This window comes from Marmota monax, unplaced genomic scaffold, assembly GCF_021218885.2.
Source record: "Marmota monax isolate L192 unplaced genomic scaffold, Marmota_monax_Labrador192_F-V1.1 WCK01_AAM20220418_F8-fsc00141, whole genome shotgun sequence".
NCBI lineage: Eukaryota > Metazoa > Chordata > Mammalia > Rodentia > Sciuridae > Marmota > Marmota monax.
In genome coordinates, this window is record NW_026692981.1 from 4492863 (window position 1) to 4519416 (window position 26554).

Sequence of the window (26554 nt, forward strand, 5' to 3'; positions counted from 1 at the left end):
ATTTCCTTTTCAAACTTTAAGTGATTGAGAATGATATTTTAAAAGAAGTTCGTTAGATAATTTTGATCCATTTTTGACAACTCTTCCACTATTTATGGACACATCCTACTTATACTGCTCCGGATATGTATGATAAAGGAGAAAAAGGCTACGTATGAGTAGGGAATAATTGAGGTGAAATCGTAGACAACAATGGCTTAACATTATATTTTAGGGGTTTTTTTGTTTGTTTTTTTTTTTCTCTTTCTGCTTGTTTTTTTTTTGGTGAACATGAGTCATGTAAAAAAAAAAAAACTTCCTCTTTTCTCCTAATTTCCAGTCACTCCACAGTTGTCAGCTACAATCACAAGGAATGAGAAACACATTCAGAGAATCCACAAACATGTCTGTCCTTTAAGATTGGACGTGTAAGTTCTGTCACAAATTGTCATTGCTGTCCATTAGTTTATGTGGAGTTTCATCTTCTTACCCTAAAGTTCAACTTGGAGAAAGAAACAAAACAACATAAAACCAAACAGTCAAAATTCTTCATGGGCAATATCTTCACTGAACATCTGTTAACTCGTCAGCAGATGCCTTGGTGAATAGATGCATTTCACATGGAGTCAAATAGGATATTCATAGTTGGCAACTGCAGCTGGATTTCTCTGATCAAACTATTTTACGAGAACAATGAATGGCCTGGCATATTTCCTCCTAAGTTTTAAATGCCTTTGCCCAATACCGGTATTTGTGCTCTACTAGTCTGCAAAGAAGAAAAGATGGGGAAGACAAAAGAATTAGGTAAAGATGAAAGAAAACACTTCATTATTGGTACATATTTTTTTCCCAATGGAATGATCAAAAAAGGTAGATAATCATGTTTTCTATAGATAGTTTTTTTCTTTTCTTTCTTTTTTTTTTTTAAAGAAACTATTCTTTTCAGTATTATATTAGGGAAATATTCAAACAGAGAGAAAAGAAAAGAAAAAAAAACCCAAACTGTAAGTAGCTGTACCCCAGCCACCCAAACTCTGTAAATAACATTTGACTCTACTTGCTTTATTACATATCCATGCAATTACCCATCTCTTGATTCACTCATCAATCCATCTAATTTTTTTGGATGTATTTCAAAGTAAGACAGACATCAATACTCTTCACCCCTAAGGATATGCCTGCTGACGTGTTTAACCAGAATTCAACATTGGTTTACAGTGATTTCTTTTAAGTAAAATTTGTATGTGATGAAGATAGAATTTGGGGGTGGGGAAGAGCACTGTTGGTTTGTGTGTGTGTGTGGCACAAACTCTCTCTTTAATGCGATGAGGGCAGGAGGCAAACCCTCAGGATTCTATATCATGACTAGGAAGGTACAAGTCCCTGGTTTATGGCAAGGGAGGCATTTGAGGTAGAGGCAGATGAGCCCTCCCCAGCCTTCGCCCGTCCAGGCCCACCCTCACCCAGCAGGCCCCTCATCAGTGTGGGGATGGGAGGTGCAGGCCTCCGAGGTGGTTCCCAGGGTCTGCTCTTGCCTCTGGACGGGCTTTCCTTTCTTCTGGGGGCACATGCGAAGCCACCCAGTGGCCTCTTGAGCAATCGCCCTGTCCTCTACTGCAGCCTCCTCTGCCTCTTCTGCTGCTCCCCAGCCTTTCCCCCTTGGCTTTCTCGTTCCCATTTTCTCCTGACTCCTCGTGGTTTTCTTCTCAAGGGGACAAGTCTCATCAGTTTCCAGGTCACTCTCCAGCATGCATTTTCATGGAAATGATTAAAGGAAGCCAAGACGAGGGATCCGTATCTGTGGGTCCTGATGGGCTTAGCGAGAGGAGGGTTGCCCTCTCGAGACCCCTTCACTAAGCTGCCTCTTGCAGCTGGTCCTGGGCTGACCAGTCGCTTCTCTCTTAACCCCACACCAAGTTTCTCCGAGATTTGTGTCTCTGTACCACCGAAGAATGGGGCCGTTTTCTATGCTTCCAGAATGTGCCGAGTGTCCCAGACGGCAGCTTCCACCACGGGCTTCAGTCCAAACATTTACATTCAGAAGCAGCAGGGCCTTGGGCCCTGTCCTTGGCTCCGGGGGATGAGGGAGTTCCCAAGCTGCACCCAGGAGCAGCCCCTCCTCGGTGGTGTCTCCTGGGCCCTTCTCCGTGAGGTTCCTCAGCCTACGGTTTTCACAGGACAGTCTGCGTGAGGCCTTTCTTCCCTGGAATTCTTCCCATTTGCCAATTTTCATGAAATCCTATTTGACTAGAACAGACTGGCTGAGAGTTCAGGTTTTGTAGCAAAACAAACCTGGATTGTAACTTCGGTTTTGCCACAAAACTGGCAGCGAGACTGCAGGCAGGTTAGTGGATGAGCCTTACTTCTTCAAAGTGTTGCCGTGAGTCTCAGATGACGTTTGTGTGCACAGGCGGTGCACAGGTACAGTGTGTTACCCATGCTGCGTACGTGTCCGTGGGTACGTCTGTGTCTGGCGTGGTGCCTGGCACCCGCTGGATCGCCCCGTGAACTCACTGCGTTCTCTATCCTCGTGTCACAGAATGCCCCATCCTGGAAGCCAGCTGGCCCTCCATCCGCCGGCCTCTTCTGTGAGACCTCCCACGCTGCCTGGTTTCCAGTGTCCACGCTTGCTCATCCCAAGGGAACTCCCATTCAGGTTCTCCAGCCCAGGGTGGAGCCCAATGAAGGATGAAGCTCCTTCAGGTGGGTGTCCGCATTTTCCCCAGGTGTCCCCCAGGAGAGTAGGCCTTTCAGAACTCAAGGTCACAAAATCAAATTGTGGAAGTATAATTAAAATTTTATTTTAATAAAGGGAAAAAGCAGAGGGCCTTTCCCTCTAGGAGGGTCAAAGAGTAACTCATGCAAGATCAGCTTCCTACACGTCCTCTCCTGACTCTTGATCATGGAGAACACAGGATGGAACGCAGCGGATGACGGGGGTTCCACATGGGAAACAGGGCCCTTAGACCCATGTTTATAGGGGCCACTGGCTGGGCCCACGCCTCACAGGGCCACACTCTGCCCCTGGGCTCGCCCTGTCATGACCCCACCCATAGGGCAAGGAGTGAGTGGACCAAGGAGACATGTCACCTGGAGCCTGGGACGCTCTGCATGTCCAGACCTTGGAGTCCTGATCTACAGCTGCTCCAGGGCCTGCAGACTTCTTCCCAGGGACAAGCTTTATGCCAGTGCATGTTCTCCTGGGTCTCACAGGTGGACAGGGAGGGAGAAAGAAAGAGCTGGGGGTGTGCTGAGGTGGGGGACGGGTGGCCAGCCTGAGGGTACCCACTGCATTCTGGTACAGAACACCAGAAATGGGGAGAATCCTAAATTTGATCCTGGTCTTAGGAAGATGTATTTGTCAAGGTCAGAGCAGAGACCATGTTTGAGTTAATAAGACGCTTGTTTGATTTGGACTTTGGATATCAAGCATATGCCATGAAGGTCCCAGTTTGTACTCTTGCCCCACCAGGCCCTGCTAACTTTGGGTTGGGTACCAACTGGAGCCGGGTCTCAGACCCCCAAGAAACTGATCAGTGTGCCATTGTTGTATGGTGGGTGGCTAAATTCTTTACCGTTGGTACAAAGGGAATGGGGCTGTTTGCTGGTTAAATACTGGGAAGCCTGTTTCCTTAGCAAGGTCTGCAGTCTAAACATTTTTTGAAAGTTGGTACATTCTACAATGGCAGAAGTTCTGTGCTATATTGATGTAGCTTCCAACAAGTGAAAACAATTCTCTCCCCCTCTCTCTATTTCTACTCTTATATCAAAAGCATAAAACAACATGGAGTAAATTTGATAATTTTCTCAATTCCCAAATGAAAATTCAAGGGGCAAAAGAAGGAAATCTAGAAGTATGGAAAAGTGACAGTCTAAGAAGAAATATAAACCTCACCCAGAGTCCTGCTGCTCGTCAGCGGGACACTGTCACGGCCCTGTCTCAGCTGTGAGGGTGCGCAGCACATCCTAGGTGCAGCCTGACATTGCACACCTGCTTGGTAAGCTTCTGGGGGGGTATCATTGTTGTTTTTGTTGGTTTGTTGTTGTTGCCATCTGATAATTGAACTCCACACACACTCCACCAGCGTTCTATCGATTTACGCCCTCAGCTCTTTTTATTTTGAGACAGGGTCTCGATAGGTTGCTGAGGCTGGCCTTGAACTTGTGATCCTCCTGCCTCAGCCTCCCGAGTTGCTGAGATCACAGGCGTGTGCCACCATACCCTGTTGTAACCTACTTAAAAAAAAATGTGTATATTGGGTATGTTTCCAGATTACTGAAATAGTGTTTTTTTTTTCAACCAAGTTCTTTAATCACCACATAATATTCCAGTGAATGATCCCCTTATACGATGCATAAGGTCTTTCCAGACTTTTATTATTATGAAGGAAGCTGGACGACTTATTGGAATTTTAATCTGGAACAATGGAGACTCTGTTGGGAACACTGGCCTGTTTCCTAGGTCAATTCTAAAACAATAGAGGTCCTCTTCCCTTTTGTCACCAGAAGCCCTCATGGGGCCTCAAACTGGGGCAATATGGGTTTTCCTTGGTCCTGGAGGCAAAATAACAGCCTCTGTTTTCAAAAGTGTGTCCTTAGGGGGGTAAGCAAGCTGGGAGACCCAACATCTGGGAGTCAGAGGTAGGAGATGGGTGAGGCTCTGCTCTGGGCATGACCAGGAGGTCTGGAGTCCTCGGGAGACAGGTGGCCCTGGAGCCTCCCCTGGATCCTTGTGGCCTTATAAAGGCTTCCGCAGAGGGACTGGCCATGCTCACAACTGCCTTTCCTAAATTCCTGTCATGCCAACCCAAGGTTGGGCCACCATCCCGAGGGATTTAGCGGAGAAACTGAAACTTGAAAAAGAAAAGAAAGAAAAGGTTGTCACCAACCCTGGCGGGTGGCGATCACCAGTCTCAATTTGTTTAGAAAGATTATATGGTACTAAGCATCAAGAGAAATTACGTCCCTTTCCTAAATAACACCCTTGTTTGTGTGTGACTTAGTATTCCTGATAATTTCCTTAGGATAAGTTCCTGGAAATGAAATGAACAGAAAAAGAGGAAGGTCCACGGCTCTCTGTATGTACTGTGTCATATTTGTGAGTTGTTGTATTTTTCAAGTCCACTGATTCCCCTATTTATCTCTGACAAGATGTTACTAGAGAAAGGAGGGAAAGCAAAATTAGCCAAGCTGATTGATCATTAAGTATAATCGACCATTAAGTGTAAATTTCCATTTTTAATCTACTCCATCCCAGAAGACTTCAATTGCTTTATTGATAAGCCCAGGAGATAGTTAATCATTAAGTATTTAAACAAACAGTAATAAACTTGCACATGAGAAAGTGACACACACTTTATCAGTTAGGCAGACTGTCAAGATAACTCTCTAAAAGGACAGAAACAGATAGGTGTTAGAATAACACACCCAATCCCTGCAAACCCGCCTCCCAGCTCTCCCCAGCCCTAAGGAAACCTCCGTAGACTTGAGGGCCTGCCCCCTGCAGCCCGTCCTTGGGACACGATCATCTTTACTAAACGAGGGCATTTGTTATGGGGTAACTGGGGGAAAACAAGACGACTTGTGTTTACAGCGTTTTCAAGCATTTCTGCACACGTCTCACTTGACCAGTGTGGAACTAACCAGAGAGAAAGTAGAAACTGAGGCCCAGAGAGGTCAGAGGTCTCGCCCAAGATGCCACAGCATCAAGAGGCAGCAGGGGCCAGGGCCGGCTCCTGGGAGGCAGCTGCATTTCTCATGTGGCGCAGCTCCATCTTTGGAAGACACCACGTGTGTCCTTGGGCAAGGTCAGACCCCTCCAAGTAGAAGGTGCTGAAGACAGTTGAGACACTGGTGTAAAACCTGGGGGAAGATGAGCGGATTGGAGATGTGGAGTGGCCTGGCGAGGGACAGGAATGAAGAGGACCCGGGTTTAGGAGAAGGTCGGGGGACGACTCGTCTGGCCCCTGGGCTTGAAAGTGGATCAGAGCCCTACACCACGTTTACAGAGGGCTTTAAGGCAACCAAAGTCATCCTGCTCTTCCTTCCTCCTTGTCTGCTTCTAAGCCTAGGAACCTGCAAAACCTGCCTCTGACTCTTGCTCACAGCCACACAACGGCGATACGCGGTTCACCACCCACTCAAGAGGCGGCTGCCCGGGCCCACGCCCTCCACGCCTGTGACCTTGCCATTCAGAGGCTGTGGTCCGTCTCCTGCTGGACAGCTTCCTCTGCTAAGTCTTCATACCTGCTCACAGAGGACCGAGGAGGCAAGAGGGGCTGCTCCTGATCTCAGCTGAGTTTGTGCTCAAGAGGAATGAACACTCTTCACCATTTCACATCCCAGGGCTGGGCACAGTGATGCCTGGGAGGCCGAGGCAGGAGGATCACAAGTTTGAGGCCCACCTGGGCAACTTAGCGACACTGTCTTAAAAACTAAAAATGGAAAGTACTGGGAATGTAGCTCAGTGGTAAAGCACCCCTGGGTTAAACCCCTATCATCTTACCAAAGGACTCCTTGTGTTATGAGATAATTGGAGAAAGCAAGACCATTCGTATCTGTAGCGTTTTCAAGCATTTCTGCACACATCTCATTCGACTCATGTGAAACAAACCAGTAAGAATGTGGAAACTGAGGCCCAGGGAGGTCAAAGGTCTCTCCTGAGATGCTGCAGCATCAAGAGGCAGGACTGGGATTGTGCCCAGCCCCCTCAAAAATCCTCAAAGAATTCCATGCCCCAAATACCACCAAGAAAGGCACCGTGACAGAGGTGCTTGGCTTCATTGGCCTTCGCTGGACTCTTATAGTCAACGGATCCTTTAGTCGAAGTTTGCAGAGGGGCTGAAGTCCCCTCTCTCGACTTGCTTTGTCAACGAGGTCGCAGCTGGTCTTCACTCACCACTTTCCAGTTTGCCCGCTGCTCCTACCTGTGCTATCTCACGCCTCTCACTGCCCTGGACTCAGCCCACCTGGGAGCCACTCAGCCAGACCTGGTCCCGACGGTCCACTGCAGACGGCTCAGGGCCCAGATGGCCAGCCGGGCTCTTTCCTCACCCCTCGGAGGATTCTCCCTCGCAGGAGCCGCCTTCCCCGTCTGGGGCTGCCGCAGGACCACCAGGACCACCGTGTGGAAGCACAGACCAGCTCTCCCGGGAGCTAAAGGTCTGAAGGAAGCTCTGAGGACGAGCAGTGTGGGGGAGGGGACGAACTGAATAACTTTAACACCAGGTTCAGCAAAGGCAGCGTCTTCCTTTTAATTCTTGGACCAGGAACAGAACTATTTTAACAGACTAACCTTAAATGTTCCTGAGTCCTGGTCTCAAAAGTGATTCCTTGTGTGAGCAATGGTGGGCCCTTGTGAGAAGGTCAGTTTACAGGAGGAGGCATCAGGTTTCAGGCAGAAAGTGTGTGATGTGGGCTGAATCAGAGCCGTCTTCCAACCTGGCTTTGCCACCACCTAGCTGTGTGGCTTTGAGAGGTTTGGTTATTCTCTCTGGGCCTCAGTTTTTTAATTTTAAAAATGTCGGGCACAGCAACTCCTTGAAATGTCATGAGTGTTAGCTATGCACATCCAACACGTAGAACACTCAGTGAGTAGGTGCTCAATAAAAATCATCTGAATGGACAAAATGCATCAGAAACGACCTACAGTGCACTTCACACAGAGCCTGGTGTGTGGTGCAAAAATTGCACAGGCCAGAGATGCTCATGGGTTTCCCTAAACGAATCTGGTCATGCAATAAAAGCAGATATGCATGAAAGAGATCATTTGTCTGGATATTATGAAACCTACTTCTAGTTCTCATTCTGGTCATTTAAAAGACCAGAGGGGAGAAGGTGCCTTATAAGACATCTCTAAACCTGGTGCAGCAAGGAGACTTTGTGTCAGTCATTCTCGAGTTTTCTGGCTAACGAGCCCAGGCTGGCTGGAATCTTTGGTGGGTTTGCAAAGTTCAGGCTGCTGGCACACCGACATTGCACCACATTCGCAGATCTTGGGCAAGTTCACAATGATGCATTGTCTTCCCCCCTCTGGGGCACGAAGGGTTGTCTGGAAAAGGCCTGCTGCTGCCATTAGGAGCCTGGGCCGCCAAGTCTACAGGGCGACGTGAAACAGAAATAAACCACAGGCTCTCAACACGTTTGCAAGTGATTTACAAATGTGTTTACTTTAAAAATAAGCATAACACACAGTCTTGTATAATATTATGTCTAGAGAAGTTCTGTGACTGTAAAGTGCCCACAGCATATGCAAGTCATGCCTTCTCTTCTATCTGGTAGGAACTCTCAGCTTTATCCCAGTGCATTTTGGTAAACTAAACACATCTTGATTTCCCGATATTTTGCTTATATCTCACTTTTATTGAGTACTTTTGTCTTGCAGACTTGAAACCGTGTTTGAATAAGAGGAACAGCATTACGCTTAGAATTGCTAAAACAAAGCACCTTTCAAGCTTCCCAACGAGGTGGGTGGAGGAGGGAGGGCTGAAACTGGGGGGATGGCCATCCTACATTCTTTGGTACTTCACAGGCTGTGAAAGGTAGAGAACGTAAGTTTGCAATTGTGAATCAAAGGATCACAGAGCTAATAGAATCATCTGGTCTGTCTCCAGGTCTCATGCAACCAAATATCTCAATCTCTGAGACACATCATAATGAGCATTTCTTAGCATGAAGCTCTTGAAACACAGAGGCCTGTGTTGCCTGACTTAAAGGTTGGGGAAGGTTTTGCTAGTTCCAAGTGAAACTTCTCTTTCCTCCTTAATATATGTGGAAAGTAACCAGCCAGTGCTCTTGTGGTTGACAAAAGGCTGGGTGGGCCAACCCTGATTCCTACTCACTTTTTACCTTTCTCCCTCTCCTCTAAAAGGGAGACCCTGGTTCATACTTACTTTCCCAGGTTGCTTTGCCTCTGAGAGGAAAGGTGTGAAAACTGGTAGGTCAGTGGGCAAATACCTACTGGGTTAGTGTGAAGCAGGGCTCTGGATAGCTTTGATTTTCCCCATAAAAGATGACAAATTGTCCATCAATGCTACTTTTCTTGTCTTGGACGCAGATGTAATGCCTGGAGTTGCACTACCATCTTGGGGTCATGAGGGAAAGACCAAAGGAATCAGCCGACTCACCACCATAAGTAACCTCTCACCTCCAAACTTGTAAGAAAAATCTACCTCTACTCCCTTAGGTCACTCTTGTTGGGTTTTCTATTATTTGCAATTGACCTTGACCTACCTAAAAGATATTTGGTAGCTGAAAAAACAAATCCATGCACTTTCCGAAACAGCTGTGTTCCTACTGCACCTCTATAAACTCCTTCCATCCGCAAGCGAATCAGTCTCCTGAAGGTGCTGGTTCTTTGCCACCCCTCTCTGCTGATCCCAGCTCAATTGCCATCCCTGAGTCTGCCCCGGCCTCAAGACCACATGTCCTGAGTGTGTGTGTGTGTGTGGGGGGGGTGACAATAATGGGATTGATTTATTTTCTCGTAGTTATTAGTTTGAAGAATAGAGTCACTGACTCTTCCTGTTTTAACCGCACAGAACAAACCGTTGACTCACAGTGCCGTCACCTGCGTCTGCCAGTCCCTGAGACTCATAGAAGAGCAAGACAAACACTGAGAGGGACAAAGACAACTATCTCCCGGCCATCAGCCACGTAGAAAATGCCACATGCAGTTTTCCATCACTCCAGGTACTCACGGACCTTCTGCCACTGAAAATAAAAAAATAGAACTCAATTTCTCTTAGAATAAGCAAAATTATCCTTAGAAATTAGATAGCTATTAAACTTTTAAAAAGATGGTTGCATTAGATTTTCTTTAAGTTTCCTTCTTGCTCTGTCTTTGGAGAAATGGCTGCTCTGGGGCTGGGGTGGGCGCTCCCTGGAAGGCGCTGGTGTGCCAGAGGCCAGAAATCACTGGAAGAGCTGGGGAGTCGTGTGGGAAGGCCCGGAGCCGGCTGGCGAGGTTCCACCTGGCCCAAGCCCAGGACAACTTGAGCCTCGTCATGCAAACTTATATCACCAGTTTTAACCCATCAAACCAAACAGGAAACAACGAATCCTCACGTATTAATAAGCAATGTGAAAATCCGACCATGAAGTTTCACTTCTCCACATGGGTTGCCACTAGAAAGGGGGAAACTCGCCCTGCAGGGGAGAAGCCTGGCAACGTTACTGGAAGCAGGGACCCGAGGCCACCTGTGAGGGACAAAGTGCAATTGTGCACCACTTAGCAGGGGGGGAAGGGCGCTCAGGGCCCCTCTGTGCTACCCAAGATGCACAGCCTGAGTCTAACCTGGGGAACAGCCCAGCGTCCACAGGGAGTAATGTCCTGCCGGGTGCAGCTCCTGCTTGCCTCAGAAGTATGTTGGGATCAGAAAAGGAAAATGTCCAGCATCTCTTTCCAACTAAAGACAGGTGAAGGGCCGCAATGCGTGGCTCTGGACTGGATCCTTGGGTTATAAGGAACATCTCTGAGGCTATTGGAGAGACTTAATGGTGTCTAAGGATTCGGGGACACCCCATGTCAATATTAGTTTTCTTTGATGGATGTATTGTGGTCCTGTAGGAGAACCGTCCCTGACGGCAGGAAAAACCTGCAGTAAAGTATTCTGGGTGATGGGACATTAGGCCACCAACGTGCCCTCCTGGATTTCTGTAATTTTGTGTTTATTTTGAAAGTTAAAAATAAAGTGTTGTCTATAACGAGTCTAAAGATCACAGTGAATCTTAAAATCAAAACCAACAATTTCCCGCCATTAAAGATCTGACAGCCACCTGTTTTCTGTGGAGTTTGCATGAGGAGAAACTCAGTTTTGTTGTAGGAAATGAGTGGATACTTAGCCTATAGGACAGGCTCATGCTAGATACCTATTTGATGCAAGGCAAGGTGCTAAAAGGAGTTTTTGGAAAATGAGTCTTATGTGACTGTTTGCAAAGAGCCCCCAATCTGCCTACATCCATGACCCTGATGGCAATTCCATTGCATATGATTCTAGTAGATAAAGCATTCATTCAAAACTTTTTTTGGGGGGTACCAGGGATTGAACCCAGGAACGCTTAACCACTGAGCCACATCCCCAGCCCTTTTTCATATTTTAATTAGGGGTAGGGTCTCGCTAAGTTGCTAAAGATGGCTTTGAACTCAAGATCCTCCTGCCTCAGCCTCCTGAGCCACTAGGATTACAGGTGTGCTCCACTATGCCTGGCCCTTATTCAGATTTTTCCCCCAAAAGTTATGCATGCAAATAAATGAAAGAATAAAGGAAATTCCACTATGGGTCCACAGTTGGTGTGATAGTGCAAAAGAGAACGATCACATTTGTGGCAAACTGTAGTTCTTGGAGCCTGACTCCTGTGACATACACTTGTATATGCAGGACGTGTCTCACATCCTTGTGTGTGTGTGTGTCAGGGATTGAACCCAGGGGCACTTAACCACTGAATCACATCCCCAGTCCTTTTTAGCTTTTGTTTTGAGACAGGGTCTTGCTAGGTTGCTCATATCCTCACTAAGGCTGGCTTTGAACTTGTGTTCCCCTGGCCTCAGCCTCCCGAGCTGATGGGCATTTTGTAGACTTGGTACAGCCTCTCTGGGGACTCTCATCTTTCATCTTCACTGTGGAATGGGTGACACATGTATTGGAATCAGACTTGCAATATTAGGGATGATTTATTTAAAGCAACGGAAACTCCAAAAAGTCCAGTTGCCTTGTGGCTGTCACGGGGCCTGGCGGGTTCCACGGTGGAGAGAAGAGCAGCAGCTCACTGTGGAGTGTGCCTCCTGGAGATCTCATTCTTCGTTCTGTGGTTATGTACTGAGGGGAGTCAGGGGTCATTCACTGGTTTAACAAATGCTCCGAAGGCTCACTGCCTGCCCATGAGCCGGGGTCTACCCTTGAGCAGGGTCACCAGGGCCCTTGTTTTTGTGGACTTCGCTGTTGTGTGGACGCTCTGGGGTGGGCTGTAAGGCATCTCAGCAAAGGGAAACTTGGGAGTTCACCCAGACCCAGGCACCAGCCAAACACACACTTGCCTGGTTGGGTTACAACCACTTTTTTTTTCCCTAGAAAAATAGAGTGAACAACATTTTGAGAGCTTTTGGAATTCTGCGGGGTTTGGGGTGGCTGTTGTTTAATATATATGCCACATAGAAATCTTGCCTGTGTTTGATGCATAATGAGGACCCTGCTGACCAATTTTCTGGTTTGTTTTTTTCAGATATTGGAATTAATTTGCCCCATTCCATCCACAACTTCTTACCTGTTTCTTTGACTTTGAAAGGAACCCCACCCCCACACCCTGACCCTTGATTCAGACTTCAGTGAGACTAAGTGGAGAACTAACATTTTAAAAGGAGCACTAATGACCACGCCCTTGTGGGCTCTGGTTTTGTGGCAGTGTGCGTGAACTACTTTCATCAGTGGAGGAGGAATTCTAGGCCAGCTTCCTGAGAGGCAGTAGGATGCTGGAAGGAACCTGGGCTGTGGTGTCACCCTGGCCACTTGAATGTGATCTTGGGCGAGTGACATGAACTCTATGACTCTCTCATTTGTGAAATGTGAGAATGTGGGTGGTACTATCTCTCCCATTTAATTCTCACATAGCGCTGTCGTGAGAATTGAGACAATCTATGTGAATGGTACGGGCTCATCCAGGAAGGGCTTCGGCTTGCACAGAAATACCTGGATGAACTCTGTGTGTCAGCCTTCCTGAGATGGACATGTGCTGACTTACCCCACCCTCTGACCTGTCAGCACAGTTCATGATGGTTAATCTAGCTGTCGCATTAGTTAGGATAGACTGGGTCATTCCGCAATAACAAGCAACCCCTAAATCCCAGTAGCTTTCAGAGAAACAAATAATATCTACTCCTATCACTACTATTATTATTATTACTTTTTTAAAAATAATAATTTTACCCCAGGTGCCTCTCCAGGGAAGGTTTCCTTCTTACAATGATTCAACAAAGTGCCTCCTTATCAAAATAGACTTCCATGATGCTGGGGCCGGGAGAGAGGGTCGTGCAACGGAGCCCTGGGGATTCATTGTGTGACTCATGTGAAATGTCATTTATGTGCACATTTCACTGGTAAAAACAATGGATATGGCCAGATTGAAGCTCAGGGAGCTAAAGAAATGCAATTCCCTGTGTTTCCAAAGAGAGGACTGGAAATATTAGCAACCAGCACCGATAGCTCCCAGTCTATGCAAGTAAGTGATCTCTAATCGAGGGAGCAAAGACCCGCTGAGAGCCAGAATTCTTAAATTTGTAAGCCATGTAAAAACTGCACTGGTCACTCCAGCAACTTCTGAAAGTGACACTCTGTTTTAAAAGAACAAATTTGCTTACTTATACAGTCGGCATGCTTTATCTTCTCATTTTTTCATCTTTTCTGCACTTTTGGGCACAAAGAAATGGCAACACCAAGCACACAGTGAGTACTTTCAACTGATTGATTGACTGATTCGCACCATCAAAATGAGGTGTGAGTCAATCGATTCTCCTTCCCAAAGGCAGTGGATGAGCAGAGTGCGTTGTATGCTCAGAGTCACGAGGCAGTGAGGAGCCTGAGAAAGACATCCATGCGTCCTGCCAGGAGCCACAAGACTGCTTTATTACTTCCTTGAGAAAAATTGGCCCCAGAAGAGTTATTCATGTTTGTTGGCAGTTTCCACAGGTGATTACCGCTGTTAACCTTGGACTGCTCTCATGACAGAAGGTTGAGGCAAGGATGCTGCAAAACAACGTCAGACACAATAGAGCAGTGTCCCGCCGATAGGTCATGGAGAGAAGGACACCACCTTGCACCTCTCAAATCTCAGCTCCGACCCCATCTCCTCCACCAGAAGTTGCTGAACCCCAAACAGAACCAGCAGCTTCTCTGGCTCTGTCTCTCTTCCTGGGCTGGAAAGTCGGGTGTCTGTGGACAGCTCGTCCATCTTCTTCTCTGGATCTTGACCTTCCTAAGATGCAGATCAGGTGTTAGTGAGACTTCTTACCCCAGCACTCTTAGTCAGCTGAATAGAAGCCCTCTGTGCACTTCAAAGACCCAGACCCCAGCTCTCGCCTCTCCTCCTTGTTGTATTTCAGAATTTTAAACCAACATCCGTATGTAAAGAAGGGGGCCCCAGCAGCTGTGCATGTTCTCTCCACCCAGCGCACCTACCAGGCCGAAAGAGAGACTGTGATTCTGTTGTAGAGCCGAGGCTGCGGGTCCAATTTTATTTGATCCCCAAACAACCAAGCTGATTCATTGCCAGATCTGGCCTTTCCTTCCAGTGTACCTCAATCTCTCCTAATTTGCCGTGAAATTCCTGGGAGTTGGCTGGTTCGGGCATGGAGAAGGTAGGTCTTGTTCAAACCTCCCCAGGTCTCATTTTGGCACTGCAGGGATGGGGCTGGCAGCCCTGAAGAGAAGCAGGTGGAGTGACGATTAGGTCACATGGCGGGAAGGGGGCTGCGGCGGGCGGCAGCTGGAGGAGTCCCAGGTGTGCGTGAGTTGGCAGGGGTACAAAGAGCAAGTTGCAAACAGCTCGAAGTCCCTGGGCTGCGCAGCTGCCTGGCTGGCACTGGCTTCAGACCCACCTGTAGTGTTGACGGGCACAACCCACCTCTACCCCCGGAGCCCTGGAAGGCCTCGGGAGCGGACCCCGCCCCTCCCAGGCAGGGGGCTGGAGGACCAAGCCTGGCCCTGACCACCCCTGGGAGCCAGCTCATGGCACCCGGTCACTGCCAGTGCCCGAGGCAGGGTGGGCAGCCCCAGGAGGACTAAGAGAAACATACGCAGTTTCTTTCCATGCCTAGAAAGTTAAGAGGAAGAAACAAAACCTGAGCCCAAGACTAAGTCAACAGGCAGAGATAAGAGCTCTCCAGGGCAGGACAGCAGGCTCTGGGCCTCTCCCAGCTGGGCTGGGGGAGCCGGGGTCAACGCACTCCAAGACCAGCCCTTCCCGGTCGGCCTCTGCCCTGCTGCCCATCCGCTGCGCTTTGGGGGGATGAGGCCGTCTGTGGGCGGGGTTGAGATTCGGAGGCCGTGACCTGGGGAACAGCTCTGGGTCTCCAAGGGCAAAGGGAACTGCGGCTCCCACAGGTGAGACGGCAAAGGACCCCCACCCGCTCTCCATGGGAAGACCGGCCCCAGAAAGCCCAAGCCAGGAGAAGGCTGCTCTCCACCGCTCCTCCCTGTGCGCCCTCCTGGCTCCCGGAGGCCCAGGCGTAGAATCTGCTGCTTGCGGACCATCCCGGCTTCTTCCCTGTAACAGAACCTCAGCTCGGGGGTAAGAGGATACTGTATTTGGGTCTGGAATGTCCCCAAAGGCCCGTGTGTTAAGCCTGGTTCCAGCTTGCTGTCATGGAGAGGTGGTGGAACCTTCCAGAGATAGGGCCTTGTGAGAGGTCTTTAGATCATTGGGGTTTGCCCCCAAAGGGGATTATGGGACCTTGGTCTCTTCCTCTTCTTCTTTTTAAATATTTTTTTTAGCTGTAGATGGACACAATACCCTTGTTTTTATTTACTGTATATTTGTGTTTACGTGGTGGTGAGGCTGGAACTCAGTGCCTCCTGCGTGCAGGGTAAGCCCTCTACCACTCCTCTTCCTCCTTCGCTCCCTGGCTCATTTCATCTCGTGCTCCCTCCGCCATGATGTGCTGCCTCCCCACAGGCCCAAAGCAATGGGATCAACTAGTCGTGGACGAGAAGTTCCCAAACTCAGAACCAAAACAGCCCTGTTCTTTGCATAAGCAGATTGTGTCACGTGTTTGTTATAGTGATGGAAAGCTGACCGACACAGAGGACAGTGGTGACATGCACAGTTGTCACATATTTGCCCCTGCAGACCACTGTACCTGGGTGTGACCGTGTGACGCTATTGCCAAGGAGACAAAAGAGGACATGGGGAGAGATTTCTTAGTATAGGCAACACCCATGGTGAATTCATCCTCTTTCAGGACTTGGAATGCAGATGGGGCTCTATAATTCCTCTTGCTCCCAGGAAGAGGAAAGCCATAGACTAAACATGACAGACAGAAGGAACTCTGTTCTCGGTGCCATTGCTGTGGCACCAGCCCCGACTTCCAATCCCCGGTCTCCTATTATAGGAAGCCTGTGGTTCCCAGACTTGGGTGGCCGTATGAGTCACCTGGAGGACTCATAAGATCCAGAGGTTCTGGGTGGGGCCCTAAAACCTTGTATCCCTAACCCCAGTGATGCTGATGTCACCCAGGTTGAAGCCATGTTGGTCAGGCTGTCACATGCTCAACAGTCCCACCTGACACCTTCTAAATCCTCAACGGCCAGCCAGTCCACCTTACCCCTCACCCCCAGAGAGGGCTCAGGACTCATTTACCACAAGACATGAACGCCCAGGGAGGTCTGCCATCTATTTGGAATCTGTTCAGAGAGGAATCACTAAATCAAAGAATTTCTATTTTTGCCTACAACTGAATTTAATCATTTTTTCTTTTGCATATAGAGTGATTATACACATTTATGGGGTATGGAGTGATAATTTGATAGATGCATGTGAGGCACGATGATCAAACCAGGGTCGTTATCACTTCCCATTCCCTAAACATTCACCATCTTTATAAAACATCCAGTCAGCTGCTGTGAACATCTATCCCTGCTGTGCTACAGGACACTAGAGCTTCTCCTGTCCAGCTCTACTGTGCTGGCCATTAGCCAACCCTCCTCTCCCTTCTCCCCACACCCTCCTGGCCTTTAGTGACCATTCTCTGCTCTCCTCAACGAAACCAGCTCTTCGTAGCTCCTCATGGGAGTGAGTATGTGCAGTATTTGTCTTTCGGGGCCTGGCCTGTTTCACTCAGTGTGATGTCTCCCATTCCTTCTGTGTGGCTGCAAGTGACAGGATTCCTTTCCTTGTTGTGACTGCGGAGTGTTCCGTTTTGTGTAGGCCCCCCACCTTTTCCTCATCCACCTGATGGGCTTCTTGGTGTGGCGTGCTCACACTGTGTTGTTGCTGTTTGTTCTTTGGTTTGCAGCGCTGGGGATGGAACCTGGAGTCTCGTGGGCGCTAGGCAAGCTCTCCACCAGCAACATCCCCGCCCCAGAATCTCTACTGTTACCCATCGGGCGTCACTGGAGCAGAATGGAGGAGACATTCAGAGCCGGAAAACGTAACCTGGAGCCTCTGGTAGCAATGGCTGGCTCACAACTCCATTTTCCACTTAAAAGTGAGTGGCCTGGCGCTCTTTCCTCCCCCTAACTGTGGAACCTGGGGCAATTCTTTCCTCATCTGTAGAGCTGGCAGGGATACCACTTATCAGATGGGCTCGTCATAAGGCATAAGTGCCACTGGGGAGTCAGAGACAGGCTGAACATCCATCACCGGGAATAGGGTGTGGGGACTGTCACAGAGTATCTCCATGCAGCATGGTGGATGACAAACAGCAGCACAGACAAACCCTGAAACTCAGTGATTAGTGAAAAGGAGATGCAGTGGATTTTACCAATTAAAGAATTATAAATAAATGCATTCCAAATAATACCCTTTATATACAGAATAAAATAGATCCATATTAAATACATCAGAATGGTTATCTGTGAGGTGGGACATGAGAATAGCACACGAATGTGAAGGTGAGAATTTGAATACTAATGAGCATCCATCAGCTTGACCAAAACCAAAGTGTCTGACAATTCCAAATTTGAGTGAAAACGAGAAGGAAAGGGGCTCTCACCCCCTATTGAGAGGAGAGTGATTCGGTCTAAGCCTGGTGCTGCCCCTGGTTGTTTCCAATACCCACTTCCTCTTCTACAACACCCATCTTGATTCTTGAGTGGCGTGTCACCACTCCGGATAACTTCATGTTCCCGTCCCCTTTACAGCTAGGTGTGGCCATGTGAATAAGGTCCAGACAATATCATATGACTGGAAGTGTCCTTTGAAGTTTCTAGGGCATTTCCTTAAACGAGGGAATCTCAGTAAGTGATTGGGAGCAAAGGTGGATGTCAGAGAGCGATGGACATGATCCAGCACACCCAAGATCTTCCCCCGAAGCTGGCCCAGCCCAGACCCGGGAGTGAGGACTCTTGAATGCTCTCGCTGTCCTTGAAGGAAGAGAAAAACAGCCCTGAAAGACACAAAATGATCCTGCCATATGTAACTTGGCCTTTGCAGTGCTACCCTGCAAGAGGAGAGGGCTGTCCAGAGGGGCCCACCATCAACAGAGGCTAAGTGGAGAGGTCTGGGGAAAAAAACGTGTAATTACTTTCTAAACCTCTGCTTCAGCCTGGAGACGTGTTGACCAGCATAGTGCCCCCTGTCCCACTGTTCCCTTTTCGACAGATGCATAAATATCTGGGTTTGTTCCCGACAGCTAGGCACTGCCTTAAAGAAAGATGATGAACTCAATTTGTTAGCTCTTTCTTAAAAAAGAAGGCACTACGGTTCTTAGTCAGTTGACTTGTCTTCATAACAGTGTGTCTACCACTGAACACCACAATCCACATCTGTTCCTAATGAAAATCTATAATCAGCAATGCCCATTGCCTTTCAAAACTTATTTTCTTCATCCCCAAACTATGCACAGACCTGGCCAAAGCTTGTTTCTGTTGTCACCAAGACATAATGGCATTGCATTTATTCCAGGATAAATAAATCAACAGTGATTCCAACTAGAATCTGTGTCAGCCACTTAGGCCACGGCAAATTCGAGCCTTAACTACAAATGGACGTTTTCATTTATTAAAATGCTGAAGCAGGCAGGTTTGGTTGGGTTCGGTTTTTAAGTTTATAACATCCAACACTTTATGAAACTTTGTTTCAGGTCACAAGGCTAAAAGACATTTGATAATAAAAACAGCTCGCATTTTCAGTAAAAACAGATTCTCGAGGGAGCAGCCTCAGGACACCCTTTTCACAAGAAACATTGATTTGTCAAACTTGTGGGCTTTGAACAGAGTATCAGATTAGGCCACCTCTAGAACAGAATGCCAACTGGCACCAGCGCCAGCTTGCCAGTTCCGGTCCCTGCAGGATGACTTTGTAAGAAAGGTCTGCAGGCCCACTCTGGGCCAGCTACTGCTGCGTGAAAACAAGCCAACTCAGAGCAGCCTTTCCAAAAGCACAGTCTGCAATCCTGGGTGAAAGTTTAGCAGCCCTTTTCCTGGGAGTGACAAACCCTCCATCTTTCCCTTTTCTTCCTCTGAGAACAGTGGATCCTCAATGTGTCTTCTGCAGTGAGCCATTTTCAAAGGGAAGGACATGTTAGAAGCTTCGGCAAATTTCTGTTTGTCTCAGAGCTAGAGGAGGCAGGGTAAGTGTGTCAAGCAGTGTGCAACACGAGACTCAGCCACACTGGTGCACGTGACATGGGCAAAGGGAGGCCCAGGAGCAGTGGGGTGCCTCCTGGCCTTGGAAGCAGCTACGCGTGGCCTCCTGCTCAGGAGCAATGAACGGCTGTTTTCTAGGAATCCGAGGTGGCCACAAAACACGGGTCACTTCAGATGGCAGCAGGTTCTACTCCATGGCCGATGTTCTAATCAGCATCTTGGAGCTCTGGCAAATCAGCAACAGAACAGTCTGGGGGTGTGAAGGCACATCTGGAAGGATGTATCTGATTTTGTTAAAATCTATATTATTACAACATGGATTTGAAAGTCATGATTTGAGATCTTAAGAACAAAGTGGAGGCTGGGGATGTAGCTCAAGGGTAAAGCACCTTTGCAGCATGTGTAAGGCCCCGGCTTCCATCCCCAGCTCCTAAAAATAAACAAACAAAACCGAAGTGTAAAATGAGAGAATGATTTCAGGGTGGTCTTTCTCTCTCTCTCTCTCTCTCTCTCTCTCTCTCTCTCTCTCTCTCTCTCTCTCCCCTCCTCCTCCCCAAGGAAATTTTTCTTTTTGATGAAAAGAAAACTGATTTTCAAGGAGGCAGGTGGCCTTCAGTCCAGTAGGGCCGTGTTGGGTTTTGCTCCATCAGTGAGCTTATGTATAGAGAAAGAAAGGAGTGGGTGTGTGTACAGAAATCTGCAGGAGATTCTCCCAGAAAAGCCTGAGAGAAGTGGGGGAGTATTCCAAGGCCAGCTCCTCCTCTCCAGGGAGTAGGTAAGGGACCCTCTAAGTAACTGTGGTAAACAGCAGGGTGTCCCATGAGGTCGGAGACCGGGAACTCCTGGCACCTGGCTGACGTCTGCAGACACTCAGTCTTAGCATTCGTTTGCACAGGGCCTTCTGCACTGGGCACAGGAGTCCAGGGCTGTTAGTTTGCATGAGCCACCGAAAGCAGCAGAGGAACCAGGGAGCACAGACAGAAAGCACGTCCTCTGCTCCTCACCGGCCTGAGCCGTTGCCTGCAAACTGTCATCAGAAAACATAGATCCAGGTCCAGAAGTAGCTGCCGTCACTAAAGACTGAGAGCCCTGAGCAGAAACAGAGCTGGCCGCCCGCCGCCCGGCCTCCTCCAGAGTTCTCAGGAGCCTGGCACAGCACACAGGAGGCCCCTGTGTTCAGGGGCTGGGCACAGCCGGGACCTTCCTCCAAAGCACAGGGATACAGCTCAATGGTAGAGCCCCCCGGGTTCAGTAGCCAATAACCAATAAACAAGATGTGAGCCCCACAAGGGCAGGGGTCCATGCCTTTTGTTCACTCTGTGCCCCTTCCCTGGGCGCTGGCAGGGGCCTTGGCCATGCTGCCATGGAAGAATGTGACAGAGTAAGTTGAGGCAGAGGCAGAGAGGCCCTGTGCTGTGCTGAGGGCCGTTCTCACTCACAGGTCACTGAATACCACCTCATCTGTGCCCACAGCCGCAGGCTTGAGACGCCTGGTTCCCTCACACAGAGAACCAAGGAACTGGGGATGCGCTTCCAGCAGGTGAACAATCAGACACGGGAGACTCCAGGCTTCCAGACGTCCAGCCAGAGCCGGGCAGCACCTCTGACCTCCTGCAGAGGTGCCATGGGCCGAGGACAGAGGAATGGGGTGAGTGGCCCTCACTCTCATTCATGTGTTTTTTATTTCAACCAGAGTTTGCTGAGTGCCTGATACCTGCCACCTGCTATTCTAAGAGCAACAGATGGGAGAATGGACAAAAAGCATGGGATCCCTACGTTCGTGGGGCTCACATGTTGTTTATTTGTTATTGACTATTGAACCTGGAGGGGGGCTCCACCCCTGAGCTATATCCCTGCCCTTTTTATTTTTTGTGACAGGGTCTCTCTAAGTTGACCAGGTCGGCTTCCAATTCACCATGCCCCTGCCTCCATTTACATTTTAAAAGCCAACAGATAATAAGACAACATTTTCAATGTGCATCCTGTTGAAAGAAGAGCCTTTCAATAAATTGCATGCAACCAAGTTTACCTGAGCAGAGAATGATACAGGAATTCCAGAACCAGAAGAAATTCAGAGAGCAGCCCAGCACTCCAGCCAGGCTCGGAGGGAGCCTGGGGGATTCGCCTGGTTGGCTAATACGGCTTCTGTCCTGTTTGGGCCTGGTGTGATGAGTTGGCCGCCCATGATTAGCTGGAACCCAGCTATTTGTGACTGCCTGAAGCACACTATTTATCACACACACACACACACACACACACACAAGACATACTACTGGGTCAAGATTTGGTTCATTTACATCTAAGTCTACATTAGAACTCAAAATATGAGACAGCTGGAGACTAAAGGTGTCCTGCATATTATTCTTTAATTAGCAGTCGTGCATTAGATGTCATGAGTGCCACGAATAAATATGAAACAGAGGACGAGGGGGAGGCATGTAGAGAGATACGCGTGGGGTGGGGCGGTCCAGGAGGGCGTCCCTTGAGAAGGTCGCAGTGGAGTGAAGACATCCAAGAGCCCAGGATGTGCAGAAGAATATTCCAGGGGCCAGCAGAACGTGGGCAAAGCCTGCGGCAGAAGCTTGCTGGTCACCCTGGCAATGAGTAGGAAAGAGGGAAGAGGCTAGAGGGTCCAAAAAGTGACGAAAGAGCCCGTCCACAGAGCCTGAGACGCGAAGTGAGAAGGGAACGGAGCAGAGAGGTGAGATGAGCCGCCGGAGGTCCTCCTCCTGGTGGGAGAGGTGCTGTCCCTCAACTGCTTGCACAGGAGGCCTCACTGGGGGAAAAAGTCACGGTGCAGCAAGAGCCCTTGGGTTTTTAGAGTATCTGAGTGCTGGTCCCCCCTTCTCCGTCAACAGGAACCGCCCCAACATAAGTTCCCCAAAGACCGAACATTCCAGTTGTGCTCCACAGGGTCTGGAATACAGAGGGCCATCAGGCTGACCCAGGCAATCACAACCCAGTGGGAAGCAGGTGAGAACTTGGGGTCCATGAGCTGCTCTGGGGCTCCGCTTCTATACCCATCCTTCCAACGTCCACCTTGAGTAACAAAGAGGGCAGGAGATGGGCACTGCCTCCTGCTGCAGATTTGAACCAATGGCCAGAGGCCCACCACGGGCAGGTGGGCGGACTCTGAGGAGACAGAACAAGAGGGTGCAGGAGCAAGGACCCGCTCTTAGCCTCCCTGCGAGGTCAGGGGCCTCCCTAGGAGGTCAGGGGTCCTGCAGGGCCCCACTTCACCTGGGCTTTCTGGCTCTGTGGGGGCAGGAAGCTGGGAAGGAGCCTGCAGACACGGAGTCTTCCACTCTGGTTTTCCTCCAATGGGACTGGCTGAGGTCCAGCAACTCCAAGGGGTCATCTGGAAAGAACTGCGGACATGTGTCCCAAACCAGAGCCCATTACACTGTATTTGCTTTATTTCCCCCTAATTCTTTTTTACTAGAAAAGCAAAACCATTTGGGAACCTCCAATGGCTGATACAGAGGCAAAGGAATTGGACTGGGAGGCTTTAACCAGCGTCTGCAACCAGACAGGAAGGAACTCGTCTAAACCGAAGGCGGAGCTGAAGGTTAAAAGGTGACTTCGCCTACAGGTTGGGATTTGCACACACAATCATCTGGCGCTGAGTCTCAGCACAGATCCCGGCGGAGAGGTTGGAGCTCATCTCACACCAAAGTCTCAGGTGAAGGGGGACTTGACAACTGAGATGTCTCTAATAAGTGACAAACATTATGTGTGTAGTAATTGGACGTTTTTCGAGCTAAAGTCTCTATTGAAATAGAACGTGTCAATGAGTACTCTTAGGAGACCTGCTTAGACGAAAAACAGAATGGGGATCACGAACCCCATTAACTCACATGTCCCAAGCCTCTAATGAAACATTCCCGAGGGAAGGGGAAGGATGCGCTGAGCCTGCAGAAACTTTGCAAAGCTCACGCATCCACTTCGCAAGGTCGGATAGCAGAGTCCTCCACGGATCTTATAATTCGGATTTATGTCTCCAACGAAATAAGATAATAGCAAACGAGCACCTGCTTGCCTTTCTGGAGGAGGAATGATGGGCTCTCTAAAGACATTCTTTACTTTGCCGCATTATCTATTTTTTGTTTCTGTAAATTCTCCACCCTGCCCCAGGTTGGAGCTGAAAAATCTATGGTTACCATCAAATCAATTTCCCCACAGAATGAAGAATGCAGTAACCACCAGGCTTAAAACTCATCGTTATCTGTTAAGAACCCAAGTCTACAAGAATCGTGGAGATCAAGAGGGCCTGCGTGGTGAGGGCGAGAGGATGCCGGGGAAGACGAGATCCACATGCTGATTATTTTCTAATAAAAGTGTTTTCTGTATCTGAAAGTGGAGGGAATTAAATATAAACAGATTTGTTTAAACCCAGTACCCCTATTATTCTATAGGTTACCTTAACCCTCTTCTGACATCAATTTTTCAACAAGGGTGATTATTTTTTCAGGCACAGAAAACAGCTAAACTGAAGTTATTCATACCTATGGGATTATTCTATAGTTAATTTTACCATTCAAAACTTGAGAAAATTATATGCTACAGAACATAGTCATGGGTTTCACCAGCAGGGCTGTCTTTCCAGCAAAATCACTGTCTGTCAGGAAGTATAACACAGCCAAAAAAAAAATCGAAATAGAAAATAGCAATAATAAGAATAATTTGTTGTGCACCTACTATGTGACAGGACTTTATGTATAGTTTATCTCTAATCCTTCTCAACAACCCTGAAAAGTAGTGCTAATATTCTTATGTTACGGAAGTCATCCCTGGTTCAATAGAGCCTTGTCCAAGGTTTAATAAGTGTAGAGGAGGACTGTGGAGCTCAGTGGCAGAGCAAATGCTTAGCATGCTTGAGGACCTGGGTTCCATCTCCAGCAACCCCCGTCCCCAACAAAAGGTAGAACCAAGACTCGAACGTGCATCTCACTCCTGCCTCTGAGGACTTTGCACTGTTGTGCTCTCTCAATACCATAGATACTAGGTAGCCACCAACAGGAAATGCAAGGACCCCAGGTTTCATAGATCAGATCCCAAATCCACAGTGCAGGTTCATGAATTCACTTCAAGTGCATCTGTATGCATTCTTCTAATCAACTTCTAATCAGCCTCCTTTAACTGCATTCAAATTTAATGGGCATCCCTACCCAATAATGGAAATAGAACTGGTCTTGTTTGCCTTGTGCTGATGGAGCACCTGCTGTGGTTCGGCACCAGGGACAGGACAGCATGCAGGTCTCAGTCTGTCACCAGTGCTGTGGCACGGCGGCTGTGAGCTCTGCAGCAAGTTTTCAAATGCATTGATTTTTAAGCTCAATACCTCTGCCTCTGCGTCTCATTAGTTGCTTCAGCCGACCTCTGCTCAACCCACAGGACGCCTAACCAATCATGCAGCAAAGCTTTGTGGACTGCATTTTTGTTTTTTTATTTGTGTTATCAGAAGTGAGAAGTCTTGCATTGGAGGCCAGCTCTGCGTTGTGATCATGGGCTTCTTTGAGCATCAAAGTGGGGATGGGGACCTCTGTCTCCAGAGCTCTGGCTCAGACCTTCAGCGTGACCCCCAAACATTCACCGTCTTGTGTCCAGCCCCCACCCCATGAAAATTTTCTTTACCATCTGGACCCCATCTTTGTTCCCCAGTGCTGGGGATCGAAGCCGGGGCCTCACACCTGCTAGGCAAGTGCTCCACCACGGAGCCACGGTCTAGCCCTGGACCCTGTGACGGTCATCTCTGTTTCCTTCACAGTCCTCAGAGCAGTGGTGGCGTAGAGGGGCCCTCAGCGAATACTGAAGGAGGAAAGAGCCATGTCATGAGCACGGGAAAGGGCGTGGGGTGACAGCCCTCCAGGTGGACAAGACTTCATTCTGTAATCATCCCAGCTGTCAAAAAGACATTCCCAGAAAGCGGTTCCCAGGGAGGGCAAGGACATTGCTGTAGGACTCAGTGAGGATGTGATTCTGAGGGAAGATGAGTCGTGACCGCCGAGTGCTCTCCTTGTGTGCTGTTCTTCCGAAAAGGCTCTGGGTACACAGGTACGTGAGCATCTACTTAAGACCCAAAACACGGGCGTTTAGTTGTCCCCCCTAGGCCCAGTTTTAAAATGTGGGTACACTATATTCTACTCATTAATATCATCTGTGTCATAGAAACATATAAACACACAGAATGTTATGGTCTGGATCCGAGGTGTCCCCCAAAGCTCCTCTGTTAATCCAGGGATGTTGAGAGCTGTGACCCCATCAGTCCATCCTGGGTGGTAACCGTGGGCAGGTGGGGCGTGGCTGGAGGAGGTGGGTCATAGAGGATGTGTCCCCAGAAGGGAGCGTCTTCCCTCTGGCCTTCCTCCTTCCCCCCTGGCCGGCACGAGTGGAGAAGCTGTCCTACTCCACACCTCCGCCATGATGCCCACCTGGGGTCCAGAGCAACCCACCCCTTCGACCATGGACGAAACCTCTGAAACCAAGAGCCAAAATACCCGTTTCCTCCTCTAAGTTGCTCCTGTCTGGTCTTTTGGGCGCAGTGACAAAAAGCCAACTAAGCCAGGGAAACCGTTTTTTAAATGGAAGTCTTGATATTTTGTCTTTCAGATCCAAGAAATGGGCTTTCCTGAGCAAAGCCTCAGTCTCGGCTGAGCAACGGTATTTTCTGGTAGACAAAGGAAATGCTGTTTTTTTCTTTCCTGGGCTGGTTTCCTGACGTCCACTGCTTGTCCTCTGCCTTTGGGTTCTCGCCGGAGACCACCAACATTCTTCAGACACAGTGAAGTAAAGCAGGAGAGTTTCAGAGCGCTGGGGGCCCCCCGGGACTGTCCCAGCCTGATCCCAGGTTTGCTGTGGATCGTAAGCACGACAGCGTGAAACTCGACAGATTCTTCTGGAATTCTCTGTTTGTTTTCCTTGTGATCTGACTCACATAAAATTTATTTTATTTCTTCTTCCAAACTCCTAGGGAGTGTGGTCATATGATTCAAGCAGAGGAAAACATTGTCAAAATAGGATCAAGAAGTTATCACTCGTACATTGTTTTCATTAAATAAAAAGCTTCCATGTGCAGATCTAATGCTATGACTTTGTATCTTAAATTATCTAGCATATACTATAGTGTTTTAGTATTAGTGCTATTTAGTCTTCTTGGTGTTATTATAGTTTTTTATATGCATCTTAAAGAAAAAGTCAATACATATGAAAACAGAGTTATCTTGAAAATGTATGTAATTACTTTCCCTGTTAAAACCATTTAATTGTGTGTGTGCATACAC

At 48.4% G+C, this 26554-nt stretch overlaps 1 long non-coding RNA gene across 4 annotated transcripts in view; it reads left to right on the forward strand.

Annotated features, from left to right (window-relative positions):
- Nucleotides 1–26348, forward strand: part of LOC124097936 (uncharacterized) — a 38520-nt gene extending 12172 nt beyond the window's left edge. The window contains exons 2-15 of one of the 4 annotated variants that reach the window (XR_006853415.2): nucleotides 2519–2682; nucleotides 3811–3977; nucleotides 8363–8444; nucleotides 9035–9134; nucleotides 9519–9669; nucleotides 14072–14326; nucleotides 15072–15258; nucleotides 16982–17173; nucleotides 20748–20922; nucleotides 22133–22247; nucleotides 22717–22956; nucleotides 23457–23551; nucleotides 25042–25328; nucleotides 25884–26348. This is a non-coding gene — a long non-coding RNA (uncharacterized LOC124097936). Of the gene's footprint in view, nucleotides 1–2518; nucleotides 2683–3810; nucleotides 3978–8362; nucleotides 8445–9034; nucleotides 9135–9518; nucleotides 9670–14071; nucleotides 14327–15071; nucleotides 15259–16981; nucleotides 17174–20747; nucleotides 20923–22132; nucleotides 22248–22716; nucleotides 22957–23456; nucleotides 25329–25883 lie in introns of all 4 variants that reach the window. The other 3 variants (XR_006853413.2, XR_006853417.2, XR_006853414.2) reach the window with 3 other exon arrangements.
- Nucleotides 26349–26554: the final 206 nt, after the last annotated feature.